Below are 23601 nucleotides of genomic sequence, written 5' to 3' on the forward strand. Positions count from 1 at the left end.
GAAGGGAGGTCCATGGTGTGTTGTTTAAAAAGACAAAGACCTGTGAATGCAACAGGAGAATGCGTTCTGTGAAAAGCCATAGTAAACCCGCACGCAATCGAGAAGGGTCGAAGCCCGGAAGAGGGGGACCCCGGGGTGAAAAAATAACCCCCACTGACACGTGAATGTACAGACTGAGTTATGTAAATAAGCGATAGTAAACCTAACAGAAGGAGGATGAGATTCGAGAGGGGGGCCCAGGAGTGAAGAACCATCACCATAAGTGCCATAAGAAAGCAACTTTTATTTTTGTTATTCAGAACATATCAGACCCTCAGGATATAGCTAAGAACTTTTTGGGGATCTGAGCCTGGAAAAAAATGGGGATCCATGGGTGTCAGGTCATCACCCCAAGTACGATTGGAAAGAAACTTTCATTTGTTTATTGGATACATCAGGTCCTTGAGAAAGACTTCTTATGAAAAGACACTTGACCATCAAAGAACCTGATAGCTGAAAACGGAACCGTCGGCTCGTGCTGGGGAAGCTCAAGCGTGTGCTGTGCTCAGGAGTGCCACCTTGTCCCGTGCTCAAAACGTGGGCAAGGGAGACCCCTGGCTATCACATCCTGACTTATTATTTTATTGTAACTCCTATCCCACACTCTTTCTATATTTAGTTGTAAGGATTGGCAATAGTTTTTTTAGTATAATGCTTTTTTACTTTGTCAAGACGGCACAAGGACTGCCTTATTGTTCATCTGATGGTCGAAGCTTGCTCCTAGATTAGATTTCGGTTTAGATTAGGTGTTTTTCCAACCTGCATATACAGTTTAATAAACACCCTTGAACTGTAATCACTTGTGTCGGTCTTTAGTGTTGCCACCATGAGTTCTTAACAGATCGCTCTGTGCACTCTGGCATATTTTGTACAAATTACGCTGATGATACACAGCTCGTGCTTGACGTCAGTGGTAACTACGCCCTAGTCTCATCCAACCTTCTTAACACGTACAACCTCGTTGAGGTGTGGATGTCTATTAACAGGCTCTGCTTAAATGGGAGCAAGACAGAGTGTATCATCTTTGGGTCACAATCATCTCTGTCTATATTGACACCCGATTTCATAAATGTTAAAATAAAAGACAGTACCATCCCTGTTCAAAGTAAAGTGAAAACACTTGGCATCCAATTGGAAGCCTCATTAAATTCAGAGGCCTAAGTAAATCAGATTGATCAGAACTGCAAATACTATCTTCATCTACTTAGGAACATCCAACCATACTTGTCCAAAACTAACTGTGCAATCATTGCCCGGGATCTCATCCCCTTGCGACTAGACTATTGTTAACGCCTTGTCAATTAGTGCTTCTAAGTAATGCCTCAAGAAATGTCAGCCTATTCAAAACAATGCCTTACGGATCATCGAGAAGATCCAGAGAAGAAAACACATTTCAAACCACAGGAAAGCTCTTCACTGGTTCCCGGACCAAAGCCGGATTAACTTCAAAGCGTCCATCTTGGTGCACCAGTGCCTTTACGGGAACACGCCACAATATCTTAAAGCTCTAATCACTCACTATTCACCCATTAGAGCACTAGGCTTTTACAATGCAGCTTTGGTGTCTTGCTCGGGCCATAGACGATCAAAGGGGTGCGGCAGGTCTTGGTCTTACCCTGTGTGTGCCGCCAGATTCTGGAACTCTCTGCCATTTGCACTCAGACTGGAAGAAAATGCAAGAGCTTTTCGTAAAGCCTTAAAAACAACCCTTTTCAACTAAACTCATCATGAGCCCTACCACCATCACCTAGGACCCAACTGTACTGTCCTATCTGTTTGTCTGACTGTTAATGTTGTGCCCTGATGCCCATGGGTTTTCAGAGCATAATAAATAAATAAAATGAAAATTAAATTTGGAAATATACCAAGAGACTGGGAAAAAAGTCACGATATCGAGAAAGTCCTAAAAACATAAGGACATCTTGACAGCAAGCACACACTGGAAAGCACAACTACATAAAATAATCATTAAGGAATTAGTAAAATTATGATAAAATAAAAACCTCCTGATGACCCACTGGAGTCAGTGGAGAAACCAGTGTAGGGATTTGCAATATTTTGAATATATGAGACATACTGTTTTGGAATGTTTCAATCAGAAATTGGAATAAGAATATGGTAATAGAGCACTGCAATACCCAAAGGCAGTGTCCAGAAATGCCAGGTTCAGGCTAATCCAAATAAACGTCCTATATAGAACATATATGACCCCAAAAAGGGTAGCAAGCTTTAAACGGCAAGCGGAGGCGCACTGCCCATGGTGCACTAATGACGAAGCAGGTCTAATACACATGTTCTGGGGGTGTGCAAAAGTAGGCACTCTTTGGGCCAACATCAAACAGGCATGCATGAAGGGCGGTGTAAGCAGATATGAGTGGACAATGAAGGAATGTCTGCTGGGCATGTATCCCAGGTTAAGCAAAATAAAACACATTGTACGGGTGATGGACATGGCATGCATACTGGCAAAAAGGGAGATAGCGATGTCGTGGAAGTCAAAAAAAGGCCCACAATACATGAGATGGAAGAGGGAAATGGACGGATGGATGGCCGCAGAAACAGAAGCATGGGGTATAGGGATCGCCGGGGATGAGGGTGATAGTAACGCTAAATTTGATGCATGAAAGGCCGTGGTGAGAGACATGTTCCTACCCTCCGATGACATGCCTCCGTGAACCAATTGGCGGGACAAGTAGCGCACAGCCACAGGAAGCGCGGGGCTCATAATGAAGAAAAGAAGGAGACGCGACACGAAGGGGAACAAAGTCAACCCCATCCGCCCCCCACCGAAAAGACATGGACAGGCCACCAAGTGGATTCAAGATAACGCAGCCACTACAATCGTTCAACATGAAGACATTTCAAGTTTGTCAAATGTTGTTGTTTGGTTCCTGAAAAGTAACAACAAACTAAACAAATCGAATACGTTTTGAAATTGTAAAATGGCGCAAGAAATCAGTGAGAGGGGGAGATTGACACTGGTGTAATGCCAATTTCAAAATGCCAATAAAAATATTTTGAAATAAATGGTAATACACATCTGAATTAAACAAACTTATATCATCCTTCAACTTCAAGTAATTTTTCAATGAATGAGAGCTGGCGCAAATTGAATAACCCATCCAAGCAATCTATTCTTTAAAAAATATTGTGCAGTCACAATATTGGGATTTTCTTTGCCGACAGCCACACAAATATTAAGAATATGATTCGCCAATAAGGTTGAATACGGACTGCATTTTTTTCTACACAACCATTACTTCAAATGTGTCAAATTTGTTTCCAGTCAACTCCCCACTTAAACACATCAGGGACAAATGTATAAATGCCTCGAAAGTTTGATTGTCCCTTTTGAGAGTTCTCTAAAACACCTCAGGTATTTCTCTGGGGTTTCGCAAAATGTCCTCAGTATGGCAACTTTCATTTTGGATTAAATGGAACTATCCTTGGAGTCCAGCTGAATGATAACATCAGTGCCATGGGATGGTTAGCAACTCATTGGGGCCGCAAACCACAATCCTCCATCCACCTCCATGAAGGCTAACTCAATTTCCTCAAACCAATCAATGATATCCTACACCACAATATCTGGTTGCAGAAAAGTCAATGAAACCTGGCTAGAAGAACTCCCACCCACCCCCAGAAAAGTGTCGCCAGACCTCCCTCAGTGCCTCAAGCTCAAACTAGCCTGTCTCCAGCATTAACATTACTTGCTTTTTCTGTTATCCTACTTCCATCTTCACCTATTCCAGAAGAATCTTTCTAGTAGCTAGTTCAATTACGAGACTACCATGGGATCTGGCTTAGACTCAGAACCTTTGTGAAAGCACACTACCCTCCCTTTGGGAAGAACGGCGGGAGAAGTTTTCATGGTCTCTGTCCCTTGCCTTCGCTGTGCCCCGGACAAGAATGGTGTTCCTTGATTTGGTGCTCAGGGGCACTACACATCTTCCAAGCCTCCTCAGCCTTCCTTGCTTCCACAAAAGCATGGAGACACTTTAGAATGTCAGGCTTACTAACCTTATTTCTACAGTGGAGTCCCATGTCCTGTCACAGATAGCGAAGGGTATTGACTTTCACCCCATTCTTGGTATCCATGTCCAGTCATATCAAACAAAGTTACCCGACAGTGTTTCTAAAGTTTCCTGTACAGTGGTTTTATTAGAGTGAGCTAAGTTGTAGGCGCTGTCTGATTCTGAATCTAAGAAACACTCCACCAGCATCTCAAAATGTTAGCTGCCTTGCAAGACTATTGGGATGAGCAGTGGTTTCTAAACTCCTACCCAGCCCCACACTACTAATAAAACAGACGTGATTTCAACTGTAATGGTGAAACAGACACACAATGAATGATATACCCTCTTCACCTCTTAAGGTAACATGAGTCAAGTGCAGGCTATGCTGTTCAGAAGGGTGTGACCCAACACAGACGCACCCAAAAGCAACAATAGTGTGGCAAGTACCAACAAAATGTCCAATGATGGTTCTATTAAAATAAGGCTTTACTTAAACTAAAAGGACATGGGTGGTGAGATCACCGAGTCCTTTGCAGTAGATGGGGGCAGCAGAGGGGATGGGAGGTGCGCCAGGGGTGTGTGCTGGCCCCCCTCCTATTTTGCTTATACATCAATGTAATTATAGAAGAACTGTTAAGATCGTGGTCTTGATCCACCAAAATTAGGAGAGGAGAAATCCCCTTAACCTTTTACACAGATGATGTGGTTTTACTATCTACCACTCCCATGGGTTTCAGATACAATTTGCAAGTTTTTGTCAGGAAGTGCCAAGAACTCTCAATGGTTCTCCATTCGAAGTTTGTGGTATTTGCCCACAAACGCAGTAAGAACGTTTAATTGAGTATTTTAAATGAAGGCTGTCCCCTGGAGCAGATGTGTTTTTAAGATTATTTAGGGATAAGGTTTGCAGAGAATTTGACATCCTCAGCCCAACGCATTAAGGTTGTGGCAACGTCAGAAAAGTACAGTGGTGTAATCTGCAGTTTTTATAATGTAAGGTGAGCAGTCTCCGCCAGCTCAGGCGGCGATCATGTATGGAGACGAACTATGGGGCCATTGTGCATATGCCCAGCTTAATGTGGTTTATGATACATTTTTTAGGGCTTTACTTATGCAACCAAAGGGCGCCCCTATGAATAGTCTACGTTGGAAAAGTGAACTGAAACCTATTTTTGAAGTTATAGCAAATAAACCCTTGACATACTGGACGAGAACAAGGAGTGCACCAAGTTTTGCAAAATATAGAGAAGCGCTAATAAGTTTGCAGCATGTCTCTGGTACAGATACCCTCCCTTGGTTTAGGTTTGTTCGCAAAGGGTTGGAGGACCTGGACCTGACTGCTTCTGGTCCAGTACTGCTGGTTTATTACCATGTTCCAGGGAATTGGTCAAAATGAAGTGCAAAGACGAATCAATTAGAAACATGAAAAGGGCATGTGCTGGGATGTCCACAGGATCTCTGTATATATTGTCAAAGCAGGAAGATAGTTTTGAGGCCTACTTACTTTGCATTGTACCGGGTTATGCCGAGTTCTATACCTACAATTGCGTATCAATACCCTGAAGGGGGCTACTTTTACAGCAAAAAGGTCAAATCCCCCAGACAAACAATGCAAAGTTTGTGACAACCCAGAAGAATCAGACACTTCTTATTTCTCTGCCCAGGCTATTCAGGCCTGAGGGAATGTTACTTGTTGCCACTTCTTCGTTTGAGGGAAATTAGACAGATTGATGAGGCATTCTGCAAAAGTACTGTAAGTAAGGCACTGTATCAAACTGTGAAGACAGACACAAGTGATCACAGTTCAAGGGTGTTTATTAAACTTCAATGGGTTGGTTAAACGCCAATGTAATACTACATCTAAGGATGGGAGCAAGCTACGACCATCAAACAATAAATAATGCAGTACTAGTGGAGTCACTGTCAAAATAAAATGTCCTATACTAATAAACCTATTGACAATCCTTACTTCTAAATACAAATGGTGTGGGACAACAAGGTATGCAAAAAGAAAGGTGTTCAGGAAAGAATATGTCAGGATAGTTGAGCAATTAGCTTCCCTTCCCCACATTTCAGCAGAGCACAAGGCGGCAAGTTCAAGCTTCGCACACACTCTGGCTTCTCTGTCCCAAGGATACAGTTCAAAGCATAGATATCCGGCCTTCTGTGCCAAAGTCTCTTAACCATTCAAAGTCTCTTGTTGCAGAGAGCCTGGCATAACAAACAAGCACTAAAAGTTACTTTCTTATCAGATTTTTCACATTCACAAGTTCAGTTCTCTATTCACCATGGGTCTCTCTCCTTCAGGTTCGGATCCCCTTTTGGACAATATTCACGATTGGTCTCTCCTTCGGGCTCGGGCCGTGTAAAAAAAATTGAAGACTTTCGATTGTGCAATGGATTTAGCTTTTACCGTCGCAGGACCACTTTGATTCACTTCACTACTCATTCTCTACTTTTCCATTGTATCACTTTTAGCTGGAAACCTTAGAGACCTTCTATTGAGCACACTCGCGGTGCCGGACCACTCCGTCACAGGTGTTGTTTCTTTCCTTTCTTCGTTCAAACATCCATCAGCAATTCAGCTTTGCTCACGTCTTTCAACACACACTTTATAAATCTTGCTTCTTGCGCTCTTCATACAATGTTACCGCTTGCAACCTTGACTTCAACACAGACCGGTCTTGCATCGGTCTCCCCAACTCACCGGCTGTGTTGATCTTTCTGGTGCTGCTTTAATCTTGGAGACATGGACAGTACCACAGCGGCTGCTGTCCCTCCCCGAATCGATCAGCCATGTAGGAGGGCACCAGGTATCTCTGACACACAATGCAGGATTCTTCAGTCCTGTTTCCGGGCCTTATGCTGTTCAATCCAAAGGACTCTGGAAAGTAACGGTTTTACATCTGAAAGGTCAAGGGTATCGCCCTTCTGGTACAGCCTTCTTGGTTTGCCGTCTTTCTCCCCTTGTTCAGCTGGCGTCTCAAAACCACTGTTCCTTTGTGTGCTTTGCCTCGCTCAGAGTGTGCTCTCGTGTGCTGCCTTTTAACAGTGTTGGGAAGTTTAATGCAAGTCAGGTGTGAGTGAATATCATTAATTGCCTGACCTTGCCGGACCATAGTAGTGGACATGTAAGGTACAATGCTTGGGTGTGAGTGTTTTCTCCCAGAGAGGACGGTCCGTGTGAACGTGTTCATGGAGGAAAACGAGGGGCTCAGGGGGGTAGAGTTCCTAAAAGATCCTACCGGGTAGGATGGGGTAAATGTGTTGCAGGGAGAGGGATACCGCGTCTCACTCTCCGGAGACCTCTCACGCAGGTGATCCTCCCACACTGATCTACCCCCAGGGTCTGGATCCAAAGGCGATGGCCGTGCCCTGGCCACCTGAAAGAGATCCCGGGGACTAGAGGGTGAGATACTTTCTGGTTCCTCACAGTACCAATGATCTGAATGCAGACTATTTTATTTTTGAAGTTCCTACACAGGGCTTGGTTAAGAAGATTACATTTTGTAAAATAACCTTTGATAAATTTCCCTGGCAACGTATAAAGTATTTTTTAGGATTTATAGCTGTTAATCCACTGGTTTTATACAAATCTTAAATATGGATTGTTCATGGCTTAGAAATGTATGCTTTTAGGTTTTTTCTCGGTTGTGCTGGTAATAAATGTATTTGGTACTATCATATTGTATTGTATCTAGTTTTTTTTTTTTGAAAACTCTTTTTTATTGGATTTTACAAGATAACAAACAGAACAACATTCCCTCAACACCACCAACCTCCCCCCAACCCGCCCAGAGACGAGCTTGAACCGTTTAACCGCCCTTTTACCGGGCTGGCACTCCACATTTACTGTAAGTCCAATAATCTCAAACGCTGCGGGCACCACATTACCCTAAAGTCATCTTTAAGAACCTTCAATAATTCCCCCCAGTCCGCTGTGAAGCAATGTACTTTATCATTCATGGCATAAGTCGCCCATTCCAAAGCCACAATTTCCCACATTTTTCGGAGCCAGTCTTGACCCATAGGAACCTCAGGGCCTCTCCATCTCTGAGCTATTAACAGCATAGCCGCAAGAGTCATTATTGCCTTAGCTTTCTCCCTTCCTCTAGGCTCACCTGGCCCCTGGTCATCCCGAATGCCTAAGAGGATTTGTTCTGGAGTTCTTTTGTCTCCCTGGCCGAAGGCTTGCTCCTGAGCCTCCTGTATTTCTCCCCAGAACGGTTCAATTTTTGGGCATTTCCACCAAATATGCTCTGCGGAGCCTGCCATTTCACAATCCCTCCAGCATTTCCCCGACACTGACGGGTAAATCCTATGGAGCCGGGCCGGGGTATAATGCCACCCAAACAGAATCTTATACCAAGCCTCCTGTAAGTGGGACGCCTTGACCAGTTTAGGGATTCTCCTCCACAGCCTCTCCCAATCTCTCCTGCTAATCTCACTCCCAAGGACTCGCTCCCAGTCCCGCATAGACCCCCATTGAACCCCTGCCTTTGCGCTGCCAAGAATCTTATAGATATTAGAAATGAGGCACTTTGCACCATCATTAGTGAGTAGGAATTTTTCAAGAGGCGTTGGTTCCCTCGTGGCCGCCGTTCTAACCCCTGGTTGTAATACCCAATGCCGTATTTGGGCATACCTTAGCCTTTCATCCTCCTGTACCACAAAGTTCCTCTTACAATCGATGAACGATACGAGTCCCCCTCTCCCCCCGGAACATATCGCACAGTTTCCTGCAGCCTCCCTCCCGCCACCTCGTGAAAGCACCTCTCTCCAGCCCTGGAGAAAAGTCTCCATTACCGAAGATGGGAGTGAAGGGAGACAGGAATGTGATCCCCTTGGTGCCCGCCAACTTGTCCCAATTGTCAGCCATAAGTTTGGTGATGGAACTCTTGTAGAGATGCCGAGGTCTTAGTGGTTTTGGGAGCCATAACACTTCAGCTAGGTCTCGGTGCACCACCGCTCTATCCATCCTCACCCATAGTTTGACTTGCATGCCTTCCTCCCCTTTCAACCATTCTCTGATAATGCAGAGTTGTGTAGCCTCATAATATTGCCGAAAAAATGGGGTAGTGCAAGGCCTCCCTCGCCCCATGCTGCCATCAGAAGCCGAATTCCCACTCTGGGTCTTTTCCCCTTCCCAGATAAATCCTTTAATCAGCGCTCCCAACTCCTTGAAAAAGCCCGCCGTGACTGGCTGTGGGACCGCTTGGAATAAATACAATAGCCGTGGGAGAGTAACCATTTTAACCGCGGCTATCCACCCCATCCAAGATACCCTCAAATCTCTCCATCTTTGGAAGACCTTCTTGATTGGCTTAAGGAGCGGGGGAAGTTTGCCGCGTACCACCTCCCAAAGTTAATCCTCACCCCCAGGTAACGTATCCCTCCAGGGCTCCACAAAAAGCGAGAGCTCGCCTTCAGGTTCTCCCTTTCCATTGCACCTAGGGTCAGGTTCAAAACCTCGGGCTTGTTGGCATTGATCTTGAGGCCTGAGGCTTCCCCAAAAGTTTCCATGAGGGTCACACTAGCCTGCAGACATTCCTGCGGAGCTGTGAGCATGAGCAGCATGTCATCAGCAAAAGCTGCTACTTTGTGTTGCGCACCTCCGAAAGGAATCCCCTGCATCTCCGCTGCCTCCCCGAAAGCCTGCAAAAGCGGTTCTAAACAGATCGCGTAAAGTATTGGGGAGAGCGGGCAGCCCTGCTTGGTTCCTCTCTGCAGGAGTATCCTTCTAGATGCCGACCCGTTCACCATCACTCTGATAGAGGGCGCCCGATAATTAGCCCTAACCATCGACATAAAATCCCCCCCAAAACCCATCCCTTCCATGACGCTGAACAAGAAAGACCACTCCACGCGGTCAAAAGCCTTTGCCGCGTCTAACACCACCAAGACGGCGGGAGTGTTCCTTTTCTGCACTTTTTCAATTATATGGGCCACGCGTCTAATGTTGTCGGCGGCCTGTCTACCCCTAATGAACCCAGCTTGGTCGGGGTGTATCAATTGCGGGAGGATGGGATCCAGCCTGTTTGCCAAGATCTTAGTATAGATCTTAGCGTCGATATTAATCAGAGCAATCGGGCGGTAGGAAGCTCTCTTCTGGATTTTTATTCGGTTTGAGAATGAGGGTGACATTAGCCTCTTCCATGGAGGGCGCAATTCTCCCCGATTGACGGAAGGAATTAAATACTGAGGTTCATATCGGGGCTAGCTGCGTGATGAACAGCTTGTAAAAAGCGCAGTGTAGCCGTCCATGCCGGGAGCCTTGCCTGATGGGAACGCCCTTATCACTCCACGCACCTCTTCTTCCGAGATTTCACGGTTCAGAGCTTCACTCGTCTACCTGCCAATTTCCCCCAGTTGTACCTTTTGCAGGAAGTCATCCTGCAAGTCGCCTCGAGGATGCTGGGAGGCATAAAGGGACTCGTAGTACCCCGCCAGGGCCTCCCGTACTTCTTCCTTTGTGACCCGTTCCCCTGTGCCTAAATTCAGTGCTGTTATAGCGTTTCTCGCCCTTTTCTCCTTCAATAAGCGCGCCAGGAGAGCGTCAGCTTTATTAGCCCTGGCATAGTATTTTTGCTGCAGCGACAGCAAAGCTCCCTCAGCCTTTTTAGTACGCAGAAGTTACAGTTGCCCCAGCGCTTTCCTATATTCCCTCATTGCTCTCCTGGAGGGAGTGCCACCCGCAGCCTGCCTAGCCACCTCAACTTCTGTCTCTAATTGAGATTCCAGTGCTTGCAGTTGTTTCACTCTGTGGGCCATCATTGCTATAAATTCCCCCCCAAGAGTGGCCTTGAATGCATCCCACCACATGCCCTCTCCAGTATTCTCCTTTTTGTTGATATCGAAAAAGAGCTTAATCTTCTCTTCAATGTCCCCCCTAGTTACCGGGTCCCTCAAAATGGCAGCTGGGAGTTTCAAGCCCCAAACCCCCCCTCCCCCTCCGACCCACATCCATCAGCAGGGAGACTATTTTGTGATCTGTTATCCCTATCGGCCCCGTGCACACTTCCCGAATGCTTCCCACCAGACTTACCGAGACCCATATATAGTTGATTCTGGATTGCGAGCCATGGACTCCTGACAAAAATGTATAGCCTTCCTCGTCCCCCTTTAGTTCCCTCCAAGTATCCCGTAATCCCAGCCTACCAAACCTTTCCTTCAGTTCCGTGGACATTACTGCCCCCCCCCCTCCGTCCGGATAGGTCACTCTCCCTGTCCCACGCTATGTTAAGATCCCCAAGAAGAACAATCTGGCCCCAAGAGCGCTCCTCTATCACTTTCAGCACCTGATGTAAAAACTGCTCCTGGCCTATGCTAGGAGCATACACTACAGCTATTGTATACAGGACTCCTTGACACCTCCCCCTGGCCACAACATACCTCCCTTCCTTATCCCTCTTCATTTCACTGGGTCTGAAATCCACTGTGTTCCTAATAGCCAGGGCAACCCCCCCCCCTTCCTTTACAAGGGCCTGAGGCATGCAAATCCTGGTCATATCCACCCAATTTCAGCCTATCCTGGTCTTTGTGCAGCAAATGGGTTTCCTGAAGCCCCATAATATCTGGCCTCTCCCTCTGCGTAAACAACTCCAGCTTTTTCCTTTTAAGCGGGGTGTTCAACCACCTGACATTATGCGTCAACCACTTGAGGAGATACCCATTCGGTCACAGACCACGCTAAGCAAAAGTGCCTCTCCCCACATCTCCCCTTCCAATTGCTCGCCGCCGTCCCCCCCATTGTCCCCCCCAAACCTCCCTCCCTCCATCCCACCCCCCCCTGAAGTTTAACACCTTCCCGCCCACTCAATACTCCTAACTCAGGCATCTACGCCCTTTCTGCTCCCAACATGGCTGCTTCCCCTGCGACCCTAAGCTTCTACCCTCCTTTGAGAGGCCCACCACCCCTATCTATATCCTGCCAGTTCAGGACCGAGCCAAAGCTTCACTTCGTGCACCACTGGGTTTTCCGTCGCTCCGCTGGTCGCCTTCTCTGGGACCCCTCCCCTCTCGAACCGTTGACCACTCCCAGGGCCTCGACCCAGGTCAGCTGTTCAAGCTCTTTCGTCCAGCGCCCGAGGGGGCTTCTTCCAGCTCTATGCAAAGAAGATCAGCCCCTTCCTGGAGTGAGGTGATTCGCCTCTGGGATCCCCTCCCATTCAAAAACTAAGCCAAACGGGAAGGACCATTTGTATCGGATCTCTCGCTCATTAAGGCCCTTAACAGTGGGCCAATTTGCCTCCTCTTCAGGAGTGTACTGGCTGCCAAATCTTGAAATAAAGCGATCTGCTGACCCTCGAACATGATAGGTTCCCGTAGTCTTGCTGCTCTGAGTACTGCTTCCTTCTGAGCATATCTAGTAAATGCTGCCAAAACGTCTCTCGGCCTCAATGTCTGGCCTTTGGTCATTCGGCCGGTTCTGTGAACCCGATCCAATTCTACCACCTCCGAGTTGCCCTCGCCCAGAATGTCCGCAAAATCGCCCTGGAGTACCGCCTTTAAATCCTTTTCAGGTACTGATTCCGGCAGCATTTTGACCCTTATGTTGATTCTACGGTACCTGTTTTCCAAGTCCTCCACCCGAATTTCCAGATTTCACCTCTTGGAGGCCCTTCTCCAGGATGTCTGTCCTCTCGCCTAGTTTTCGCATCTCTTGTTTCAATTCCCCTATAGCTTTGTTCAGGTCTGAGTGCATCAACTGCAATTGCTCTTGAAAAGTTTTTGCCAAATTTGCTTGCAGGGCATGCAGCTCCCTTAGGAATTCCTGTCTGGGCATATCTGCCAATTCCTCAGCTCCGCCTTGCACCGGATCTACTCCCGGCTTCCTCCTGGAAGCCTCGGCCCCTTCCTTTAGGTTTTGCACTGGCCACATTTCATGGAGGGTACCTGAATTCTCTCCAGGGGGTTGAGGCAATTTCCCCCCTCTCCCCTTGCTTTTAGTGGCCATATTGTCCGCCTCTCTCCTTCTGGGTTGGTCACGGGTCAGCTACGCCTCTCTGAACGCCTCCTGGGTCGGGCCGGGGCTTCAGGCCAGATGCCACTATCAAAAGTTCTTCCCGTGCAGTAGGGATTGTCTCCCGCTTCTTCAGGGTGAGTCATGGGGGGACCCAAGATGTCCACCCTCCTCACCCGCTTCTCGGTATAGAGGGCCTGCCCAGCCTTATCCGTAGCTCAGGCGGTATTGTCTTCGAAGTTGTGGCTGCTCGAGGAGCCTCTATGCTCTCTCCCAAGTCCGCCTCACTAAAAATGATTTGCCCCTGTGGGCACCAGCGTGTACCAGGATGCCCTCTGTTCTGTTGGGGGGAGGAGGGGGTACAGATCTTAAGCTTCGCAAGAGCGGCCAGCAGGATTTGATGAATTGCAGTGCTGAATAATCAGGGAACCCCAGCCCCCACTGTGTCCATGTACCTGAAGACAGCCGTCGTGCGTAGCGCGAGACGCAGCCCACAGATCCGGGGGCCTTCGCAGGGGCCGGCTTCTCTCGCCTGCAGATCCCGGGCCGCCGGCTCACTGCCTCCGGAGGCCTCCACTTAATCCTTAATCCGCGGCTGCGGTATGTCAGCTGGAGGCACCGCCGTGATGTCTCAGCCGCGTAGAGCCGCTGCTGTAGCCCGCCTGGTCACCTTCAAGGGGGGCTCTGCCTGCCGCTGTAGCCCGCCCAGTCACCTTCAAAGGGGGGGCTCTGCCTCCAAGGCCTCCCGGCTACCGCGGGGGGTAACGACGGGAGAGACAACCATCAGCGCCACCCGCGCCGGCACATCCCGTGAATCCCCAGGCGGGCATTGATCCTCCAGAGTCCCTTCTCCGCAGCTCATCACCTGGCCAGGCACACAGTTTGCCTCTCCTCCTAAATTCAGTGCTGTTATAGCGTTTCTCGCCCTTTTCTCCTTCAATAAGCGCGCCAGGAGAGCGTCAGCTTTATTAGCCCTGGCATAGTATTTTTGCTGCAGCGACAGCAAAGCTCCCTCAGCCTTTTTAGTACGCAGAAGTTACAGTTGCCCCAGCGCTTTCCTATATTCCCTCATTGCTCTCCTGGAGGGAGTGCCACCCGCAGCCTGCCTAGCCACCTCAACTTCTGCCTCTAATTGAGATTCCAGTGCTTGCAGTTGTTTCACTCTGTGGGCCATCATTGCTATAAATTCCCCCCCAAGAGTGGCCTTGAATGCATCCCACCACATGCCCTCTCCAGTATTCTCCTTTTTGTTGATATCGAAAAAGAGCTTAATCTTCTCTTCAATGTCCCCCCTAGTTACCGGGTCCCTCAAAATGGCAGCTGGGAGTTTCAAGCCCCAAACCCCCCCTCCCCCTCCGACCCACATCCATCAGCAGGGAGACTATTTTGTGATCTGTTATCCCTATCGGCCCCGTGCACACTTCCCGAATGCTTCCCACCAGACTTACCGAGACCCATATATAGTTGATTCTGGATTGCGAGCCATGGACTCCTGACAAAAATGTATAGCCTTCCTCGTCCCCCTTTAGTTCCCTCCAAGTATCCCGTAATCCCAGCCTACCAAACCTTTCCTTCAGTTCCGTGGACATTACTGCCCCCCCCCCTCCGTCCGGATAGGTCACTCTCCCTGTCCCACGCTATGTTAAGATCCCCAAGAAGAACAATCTGGCCCCAAGAGCGCTCCTCTATCACTTTCAGCACCTGATGTAAAAACTGCTCCTGGCCTATGCTAGGAGCATACACTACAGCTATTGTATACAGGACTCCTTGACACCTCCCCCTGGCCACAACATACCTCCCTTCCTTATCCCTCTTCATTTCACTGGGTCTGAAATCCACTGTGTTCCTAATAGCCAGGGCAACCCCCCCCCCCCCTTCCTTTACAAGGGCCTGAGGCATGCAAATCCTGGTCATATCCACCCAATTTCAGCCTATCCTGGTCTTTGTGCAGCAAATGGGTTTCCTGAAGCCCCATAATATCTGGCCTCTCCCTCTGCGTAAACAACTCCAGCTTTTTCCTTTTAAGCGGGGTGTTCAACCACCTGACATTATGCGTCAACCACTTGAGGAGATACCCATTCGGTCACAGACCACGCTAAGCAAAAGTGCCTCTCCCCACATCTCCCCTTCCAATTGCTCGCCGCCGTCCCCCCCATTGTCCCCCCCAAACCTCCCTCCCTCCATCCCACCCCCCCCTGAAGTTTAACACCTTCCCGCCCACTCAATACTCCTAACTCAGGCATCTACGCCCTTTCTGCTCCCAACATGGCTGCTTCCCCTGCGACCCTAAGCTTCTACCCTCCTTTGAGAGGCCCACCACCCCTATCTATATCCTGCCAGTTCAGGACCGAGCCAAAGCTTCACTTCGTGCACCACTGGGTTTTCCGTCGCTCCGCTGGTCGCCTTCTCTGGGACCCCTCCCCTCTCGAACCGTTGACCACTCCCAGGGCCTCGACCCAGGTCAGCTGTTCAAGCTCTTTCGTCCAGCGCCCGAGGGGGCTTCTTCCAGCTCTATGCAAAGAAGATCAGCCCCTTCCTGGAGTGAGGTGATTCGCCTCTGGGATCCCCTCCCATTCAAAAACTAAGCCAAACGGGAAGGACCATTTGTATCGGATCTCTCGCTCATTAAGGCCCTTAACAGTGGGCCAATTTGCCTCCTCTTCAGGAGTGTACTGGCTGCCAAATCTTGAAATAAAGCGATCTGCTGACCCTCGAACATGATAGGTTCACGTAGTCTTGCTGCTCTGAGTACTGCTTCCTTCTGAGCATATCTAGTAAATGCTGCCAAAACGTCTCTCGGCCTCAATGTCTGGCCTTTGGTCATTCGGCCGGTTCTGTGAACCCGATCCAATTCTACCACCTCCGAGTTGCCCTCGCCCAGAATGTCCACAAAATCGCCCTGGAGTACCGCCTTTAAATCCTTTTCAGGTACTGATTCCGGCAGCATTTTGACCCTTATGTTGATTCTACGGTACCTGTTTTCCAAGTCCTCCACCCGAATTTCCAGATTTCACCTCTTGGAGGCCCTTCTCCAGGATGTCTGTCCTCTCGCCTAGTTTTCGCATCTCTTGTTTCAATTCCCCTATAGCTTTGTTCAGGTCTGAGTGCATCAACTGCAATTGCTCTTGAAAAGTTTTTGCCAAATTTGCTTGCAGGGCATGCAGCTCCCTTAGGAATTCCTGTCTGGGCATATCTGCCAATTCCTCAGCTCCGCCTTGCACCGGATCTACTCCCGGCTTCCTCCTGGAAGCCTCGGCCCCTTCCTTTAGGTTTTGCACTGGCCACATTTCATGGAGGGTACCTGAATTCTCTCCAGGGGGTTGAGGCAATTTCCCCCCTCTCCCCTTGCTTTTAGTGGCCATATTGTCCGCCTCTCTCCTTCTGGGTTGGTCACGGGTCAGCTACGCCTCTCTGAACGCCTCCTGGGTCGGGCCGGGGCTTCAGGCCAGATGCCACTATCAAAAGTTCTTCCCGTGCAGTAGGGATTGTCTCCCGCTTCTTCAGGGTGAGTCATGGGGGGACCCAAGATGTCCACCCTCCTCACCCGCTTCTCGGTATAGAGGGCCTGCCCAGCCTTATCCGTAGCTCAGGCGGTATTGTCTTCGAAGTTGTGGCTGCTCGAGGAGCCTCTATGCTCTCTCCCAAGTCCGCCTCACTAAAAATGATTTGCCCCTGTGGGCACCAGCGTGTACCAGGATGCCCTCTGTTCTGTTGGGGGGAGGAGGGGGTACAGATCTTAAGCTTCGCAAGAGCGGCCAGCAGGATTTGATGAATTGCAGTGCTGAATAATCAGGGAACCCCAGCCCCCACTGTGTCCATGTACCTGAAGACAGCCGTCGTGCGTAGCGCGAGACGCAGCCCACAGATCCGGGGGCCTTCGCAGGGGCCGGCTTCTCTCGCCTGCAGATCCCGGGCCGCCGGCTCACTGCCTCCGGAGGCCTCCACTTAATCCTTAATCCGGCGGCTGCGGTATGTCAGCTGGAGGCACCGCCGTGATGTCTCAGCCGCGTAGAGCCGCTGCTGTAGCCCGCCTGGTCACCTTCAAGGGGGGCTCTGCCTGCCGCTGTAGCCCGCCCAGTCACCTTCAAAGGGGGGGCTCTGCCTCCAAGGCCTCCCGGCTACCGCGGGGGGTAACGACGGGAGAGACAACCATCAGCGCCACCCGCGCCGGCACATCCCGTGAATCCCCAGGCGGGCATTGATCCTCCAGAGTCCCTTCTCCGCAGCTCATCACCTGGCCAGGCACACAGTTTGCCTCTCCTCTTTCAATGCGCGCTTCTCCGTGCGCACCTCCCGCCAGCTGCGATTGGGCCTCGGGCACTGTCCCCAGCGAGGTCTCCTCTGCCCTGCACTTCACACCGAAAACAGCTCCTCGGCACCCGCTCACACCTCCGGCTCACTCCTCCTTCATTGAAATGCTTGGGGAACCGCTAAATAATTGCAAATGGTCCATTACTGGGGGTGGTGGGCACCTTGCCGCGAACGGGACCGGGGAGCACCGTCGGCACGTCTACTCAGTGCTGGCGGCCATCTTGGAATGTATTTAGTTATTTATATAGCGCTCTTTCCCCATTTATATGGCCTCAATGGGCTTTTATTTCCTGGTTGGAACGCCCTCAGTGACCGTAGTCAATGTGTCAAGAAAGGTTCTAGAGGTTTTAGTTTTTAGGAGATGCGTGTGTGCATTTTTGCCGGTCTAGGGCTTGGGTGGCTGGCTAGGCTCGACTAAGCAGACCAATTGTCCAGGCATGTGGGAGGGCGCTGTTGGAGGTTGCGATGGAGAGCTATTGTTGAGAGATTCAATGTGTGGCAGGCTATACCAAACCTATCATTGGTAGTCCCCGTATGATAGTGGCAGAGGTGTTGAGGTACGTCTGGTGTTTCAGTGGAAAGCATAGCCATAGATGCATTCTATGGTGCCTGGGTGCTTGCTCATGTCTGTGGCCTGTGTCCTCAGATATGGTGTAGGTATACGTACCTGTGGTCTGCAGGGGAAATACTTACCAAGGTATTCCGAGTTGTTTGGCTGGTGCGATCTCCGTTCCGAGTGGATGGAGTAGTCTCATCATTTATGGTCTCTCAGGTGAAGAGGGTAGTAGGATGCGCCTGGCGTGGGTGGTTATATTGTGTTGTGCCTTAGTGATGGATGTTGTCTAACTTGAGCATTTTTTATCTCATTGCTCGTGGTCTTTCTTGTGGGTGGGTCTGGTGGGTGGGGGGCACAGTGGGAATGTTGCAGGAGTACCACAGCCAAGGCTGCTGGTGTACTTTGAGTACTTGTCGGGTGGAAGTGTTGTTGAGGGTGGAGTGATAGTGTTTCAGGTGTGCCACAATGAAGGCTGCTGGCATATCTGGAGTACTAGTCGGGCGGGTGTGTTGGTGTGCATGTTGTTTTGGTGTGTCAGGAGAAACCGCTGCGAGAACTGCCGGCCCCCTATGTTGTGATCAAAGCAGGGAGTTTGTTCAGTGGTGTAGTCTCAAGGTGCCATGGGTCAGGTGAGTATTGGGAAAAGCCAGGTTTTAAGGGCCTTCCTGAATTTCAGGTGGTTTTCAGTGTTGCAGATGTGCAGAGGTAGGGAATTCTAGATTATTTGGTTTAAATATGTTCAACTTTTATAATGGGATATAATGCTGCTTTTATGGTTCTCAAAGCTGAATTAAGCTATGTTTGAACACACAAATAAACCATTCAAACCTAAAATGTTACTGCTTTAATGAAATAAAGAGTGAATGCCATATTTTAGATGAAAAGGGGACTCTGGGTATGATGAGCAGGAGTTTGCCGACAGCAGTATTGGAAAAAGGTCAAACACTTCAGAATACCTCCTAAGGTACGAAGTTGGGTATTAAACGTCACTAGGGTCCATAGGAGGACAGGGGGACAAAATAACGCATACCTTATTGTCTTGTTTCTGGAGCTCAAAAGTGTCAAACCAGATTTCTGGTCACTTTCCGGTGTGTTGACTGGTTTGAGTCGGTCAAACTTGATAGGTGGGATTCAGCAACGCAAAGCAAAGCAAATGAACAAACGACAACGGCTCGAGAGAGCTTGGCAGAAGCAGCAATGTTAGAATTCAAAAGGTTGCAAGGTTCAACCAGGTCTTGAAGCATGAAAACCCACCTAATTGACTTCAGTAGCGAGCAGGCTCGACTGGAACTGACTAACCAAAAAGATTCAGCAAGGTGCAATGGCTCGAAGAAAGCTTCGGACAAGCGAGCGATGTTCGGTTCAGCATAGCTTGTCAGCGCTCAAACTGGTTCGAAGTGTGAAGTGTGTTAGGTCTTTGCAGGAGCTCCAATGGGTGTGAAGGCGCATGAACCAGTTTAAAGCATTTCAAAGATGCATGGAGAGACACTCCCTTTTGGTTCTGTGGTGATGCGAGACCCACCACTGGGTCACACATAGTGTTCTTTTTAAAAATGCATTAAATATGAAACATTCATGGCTAAATACATACACAGGTAAATCTCATTCACCAGGCTTTAGCCAAATCACTTGAGACTGCATAAACCAAATCCTTGTGGCAAGTCGATTTAAAGATTGCAAAGGTGTCACTAAAAGAGCAGGCCCGATATTTCCATACAATTGGAAGGATCCATCCTTTCCTTATATTTTGCAAAATCAAACAAAAAATGTCTCATTGTTTCTATTACATTAGGACAGAACGTCAATGAATTGGAAATTCAGCATGAAAATTCAGCAACCAGGAAAATATTTAGTCCGAGTTTAATGTAAAACGCCATTATAAACAGGAAGGCAAGCTGCTATGACCATACCATATTACTGCGCCAGAAAAGATATTAAAGAAAAAATGCTGGATCAGAATGAAGTTGTGTAATGGGGAAGTTTAATTAACATTGCCCTCTGGAATAACTGGGGGTCAATCCCAATATTGAAAATAGCCTTGCCGCGTCCCGCGTCCTGCCGAAATGGTGCACCATTTCGGCAGGACGCGGGACGCGGCAAGGCTATTTTCAGCATTGGGATTGACCCCAGTTATTACCTACACAGTCATGCTCATGAGAAACATCACTGGATCTGCCCTGATTTGATAAAGGCACCATGCCGAAACACGTGTTATCCAGAGGGCAATGTTAATTAAACTTCCCCATTACACAACTTCATTCTGATCCAGCATTTTTTCTTTAATATCTTTTCTGGCGCAGTAATATGGTATGGTCATAGCAGCTTGCCTTTCTAGTTTTTACAAACGGAGTTGAGGAACTCAAAGTCTCCGTCCTATGACTCACAATTGCGACAGCGCAAATTTTTGCTATTGAATAAGTCGCGGGGGAACCAAGTGATATCAACTCAAAAGTTCCTTCATATCTACGCCAATATAAACAGGGTAGAATTCTCATTCAGGTATTTCTCGGGATAAAGATGTGCTTTGTGAACAATAAAACCAGGAAAAAGAAGCCGCCATTTCCCCCTCAATATTGAATACTTATAGTATCTGTTAAATGTCAACGGAGTTCCTCGATTATCTGGAATCTGGAGGTCTCTGTCCAAAAAAGAGGAAATGGAAGTGGGTTTCTGTCCTTTGCCACTACAGAGGTCAGAGCCCTGGATGCCATTGTCCAGCAGAAGCCAGGCTTTTCCTCCTGCAAGTCACTTCAAGTGTTCCCCTGAAGTGGTTAGGGAGAGGTGCTGCACCCTCCTTTGAAATACTGATCTTCTCCCAATGGATACGACTTTGGGCAGCCTTTACTCCAACAAGGTTCCAGTGAAGTCTTTTTCATGTTGATCCAAAGATGATTTCATTAAGGGGGTGTTCTCACCCCCTAATACAGTCACACTGTAAGGGGCAAACTCTGCATGCTTAACAGGGTCTATTTCCTCCGATATCAGCTCCCAGAGTGCTTTGTAAGCAGGAAGTTAGAGCAGTGGTCTCAGGAAGGAAATGAAATTTGAGCATATCCAAGCTGGCTAGACCCATCTCCAGTGTTCAGTTTCTCTCCTAGCTACACTATCATTACCCCTTCTCTCTGGTTTGACTTTCCCATTATGTTGCATGGGCACATTTGAAGCACCCATGTCCCATTCCCACCTCTCAGGGGTATGTCATGGTCTCTCAAGAAGGTGTAAAGCCTTCCAAGCAGAGAACAAAGAGCATCCTGGGCAGGTACACTAGCTGTTGTGGGCGAGCCTTCCAGGCCAGAGACAATCCACAAATGACTCTGCAGCTGCAAGGGTCATAAGAAACAAGTAGATATAAAATGTACATCAGATTGTGTTTTTGCACTTTTAACAGCATCTCGTCATAGGCCACAACATCAAACTAGAAATGGTGTTATGTTTATATTTAACCTAAGTACTGCCTCCAGGCCATGATGATACACAGCATGAATCATGGGTGCCCACTATTAACCGCAGCCTACAACTGATGGAATTAATTTGCTTCCAGCATGCCGTTTTATAAACGTATATGTTCCTCTCTTGCTGCCATGTTGCCACATCTCATAGCAGATGCTGACGTGTCAGACAAGGCCCAGAAAAGTACACATGTGCACTATACTTTTTACCTTTAGGCATTGGAAAGTGAGATCTGTTTAGCAAAGCTCACTTTCTGAGAGAGAAAACCACCTTAATTATTTGTAGAAAAAATATTTTTAAACTCAGGATTGCACACCCTTAAAGATGGCAATCTGTCACCATGTGCACGCAGCTTCTGCGTGGCTTGCCTCCTTGGTTATGTAGTATGACAGGGTTTGGGCTGGGCCCTGTCAGAGGGGAGCAGGGACCCCCCTCACCCTGGGATAGGGGATCTACAAGGGCAGAGGCTAAGGCAAACCCTGTCCCGAGGCAGGCAGTGGGAGCTGGGAGGACCCCAGTCCCTGAAAAACCCTCACGTGCCCCAATTGGAAATACCGTGACCACCTTTTGTCACACAACTCCTCCCAGTACCTTTTAAGCCAGAGTTTTCTCTTTTGCATTCTAGGACCACAAGTACCAGAAATCCTGGCAGCGAAACATGATCGAAGCAAACAGAGTGGCCAGGCACCAGCTGCACAACTATACTCGAAACAATTATAAGTTCAAAGGAAAAGTAGATAACTCACTGAAACCAAGAGAACCTGAAATGCCAGACATGCAGCACATCACAGAAGCAGCAGACTGACCAACGCTGGGAACGGAGGCAGTTCTAACAAGGGGTTTTGAAGTCTGACACCTGTGAAACCCAAGCCCTCAGCTGAGAATAGGGAATCATCCAAAAAGGCCAATATTAAAAGTCTGAATGGGAGATTTGGCCGAATTTCTGACGTTCGAAATTACCAAACGGCAGAAAAGTGTTATTGAAAAGTGTTATCGATCACTGGTTAGAAAGCCTGGGTTTGAGAGACGGGAATAGTTTCTTACCTGTAACTCCATTTCTCCAGCATTGGTCTCTTTCATGGATTCACATGCTTAGAATATTCCCCGTCGTCAGACTGGGACCCCTCGGTACACATATAGCCTTTTCCAATAGGAAAACTTCCGACACTTTTGTGTCCTATCTACGTCCTTTTAGGACCCGCCTACGCATGCTCGTCCCAGTATAAGAGGCCCGCCCCCGCGGCTCCCCTTCAGATTTCAGCCTCTCCAAAGTAGGAAGGGTTAAACTTATGAATCAAATACATTACATTCCCGGGAGGTTGGCGGGCGCATGTGAATCCATGAAAGATACCAATGCTGGAGAAATGGAGTTACAGGTAAGAAACTATTCCCTTCTCCAGCATTGGATCTTTCTTGGATTCACATGCTTAGAATAGCTTGTATAGCAGTAACACTTGAGACGGCGGTGAGAATGTAATGTAATATACCCTCACCATACTACACAATGCATATGTACAGTAGGAATAAGTTAACTCATATAACCTTACCCACATAAAGTATTCTGTCATTAAAAGGGTAGACAACAGATTCTCCACAGCGTGGGGCTTACCTTACTGAAACAGATGGCGCAGGACAGCTCTTCCCATCTGCACCTCGTCCGCATGCTGCCTGGCAAGGCAGTAGTGGCGGGTAAACGTGTGGGGCACTGACCATGCTGCAGCTTGGCATATGTCCGTCAGCGGAATTCCTGCCCATAAAGCGGTTGAGGAGGACATCGATCTTGTAGAATGGGCTCTAGGATGTCCTTGCAGTGGCCTTCCGGCCTTAGAGTGACAAATCGCAATCGTCGATGAGACCCATCGAGCTAATCCTTGTTTAGAGATCGCTTTTCCTCTCGTCGACGGACCATATGCGATGAACAGTTGTCGAGTAGACCTGAGTTCCTGTGTACGATGTAGGTAAAATTTCAGAGCCCTCTTAACGTCCAGGGTATGAAGAGCTTTTTCTGCTGCCGATGATGGTGTGGCGAAGAAAGTAGGGAGAACAATGGACGAGTGTTTGTGATACACTGTCGGAACTTTTGGGACGAACATAGGATTAGTTGCCAGGACTACTTTGTCCTTAAAGAATCTTAGGTATGGCGGGTCTACGACCAGCGCTTGCAGTTCCAAGATTCTTCTAGCTGATGTGATAGCAATCAAGAATGCCAACTTCCATGAAATTAATTTTATGTCGGACGTGGCCATAGGCTCAAAAGGCGGTTTCAT

This window comes from Ambystoma mexicanum, chromosome 7q, assembly GCF_040938575.1.
Source record: "Ambystoma mexicanum isolate Mex_15411 chromosome 7q, UKY_AmexF1_1, whole genome shotgun sequence".
In the NCBI taxonomy this organism is placed as follows: Eukaryota; Metazoa; Chordata; class Amphibia; order Caudata; family Ambystomatidae; genus Ambystoma; species Ambystoma mexicanum.